This window comes from Aplysia californica, unplaced genomic scaffold (genome assembly GCF_000002075.1).
Source record: "Aplysia californica isolate F4 #8 unplaced genomic scaffold, AplCal3.0 scaffold00126, whole genome shotgun sequence".
In the NCBI taxonomy this organism is placed as follows: Eukaryota; Metazoa; Mollusca; class Gastropoda; order Aplysiida; family Aplysiidae; genus Aplysia; species Aplysia californica.
In genome coordinates, this window is record NW_004797396.1 from 874,089 (window position 1) to 875,780 (window position 1,692).

Genomic DNA, 1,692 nt, shown 5'->3' on the forward strand with positions numbered 1-1,692 from the left:
TCTATTGCTCCACATCTCAATCTCTCTCTGTCCCACCCTCCTTCCCTCCCTCCCTGTCTGTCTGTCTGTCTGTCTGTCTCTCTCTCTCTCTCTCTCTCTCTCTCTCTCTCTCTCTCTCTCTCCCTCCCCCGCTCTATCTCTCTTTCTAACGAAGTTGAAGTATTAAGTGTTCAGTCGTTCAAGTATACTCAAGTGCTCGCTGTTGTTTTCGTGCTCTCAACAAGGAAAATGTTTCAAAATCTCGTAACAGTTTAGTAATTAAATTTACTATTTTTGTTGGTTTTGGTGTGGTCTGATGACGTTCACAAGGCTATAGTTAGTTGTTAAATCATGCCGCTGCTCGGTACTAAACAGAGAGGAATGTTTTTAAAGCAATTGCGTAAAATCAGATAGAAGCAAAGGAATAGATGCATTACCAGCACTATCTTGTTTCTCACATTGAAAAGGCTAAAACGTGACATATACGCTACTCTCCCTCTCCTCCCTTTCTCTGGCTCTGTCTCTCTTTCTGTCTGTTTGTCTGTCTGTCTGTCTGTCTGTCTGTCTGTCTGTCTGCCTGTCTGTCATTCTGTCTGTCTGTCTGTCTGTCTGTCTGTCTGCCTGCCTCCTCTCTCTCTCTCTCTCTCTCTCTCTCTCTCTATCCCACTCTACTACACACACACACGACACACACACACATACACACGCACGTATGCACGCACGCACACACACACACACACACACACACACACACACACACACAAACACACACACACACACACCCTCTCTCTCTCACTCTTTCCTTTTTCTTCTTTTCTCTTTCTCTCTCTCTGTTGCTTTCTCTCTCTCTATTTCACACACACACACACTCACACACACTCTCTCTCTCTTTCTCTTACCCCCACCCCCCCCCTCTCTCTCTCTCTCTCACACACATACACAATCACACACATACTCACACACACATGCACACACTCACACACACATACACTCACACACATTCACTCACAAACATGCGCGCCCGTGCGAGTACATACGCATAAATAGCAAAATAGAAACAGTCACGACATCGTGAATAATTATCAACTCCCACATTACAGGGAAGTGCGCCCTCCGATTCATGTCAGAAAATAGAACTGACAGGTTTGTTTGTTCTTTTTTTGGTTATTTGTTTGTTTGTTTGTTTGTTTGTTTGTTTGTTTTAACTGTTTTAGTGACGTATTGGTTTGCTGCCATGGCGACATCACTGAATTTTAGTCTTATCTCCGTGCCCATTTTGGTTGCTCAGTTTTGAAACATTTTCAGAAGGAGATTAAAAATTGCATGTTGGACTAAAAAAAGCGTCGGGTGATAGTATTGAATGGTAGTGCAAATCCAAGTGGAGTAGCAAAAAATAATATCATAGTCTATTTTACTCTTATAATTGTTAATTGTATACGAGGCCAATTGTATAACCTTCAGGGTGATTCAAAAAGAATCACGCTGAGCCTTTGCAAAACATGAAACAAAAAATTGAAGGTATGTACAACACACAATGTGTCCAAGCTGGAGTTTTCTATTGTTTTTCGTTTTTGAAATATCGTGTGATGATTTTGGCGTATTCTTTTTGAATCACCCTGTATTAATTTAATGTTCACCCACAGTATGTTCACTCGTGCTTGCAGCCTTGGTCGTATCATCTACTAGTGGGAAAGTAGGTAATTTTTTTTTGGG

At 41.7% G+C, this 1,692-nt stretch overlaps 1 protein-coding gene across 1 annotated transcript in view; it reads left to right on the plus strand.

Moving 5' to 3' along the window:
• LOC101847716 overlaps positions 1-1,692 on the plus strand; it is a 60,283-nt gene that overhangs the window by 1,144 nt on the left and 57,447 nt on the right. The gene's annotated exons all lie outside the window — the stretch shown is intronic.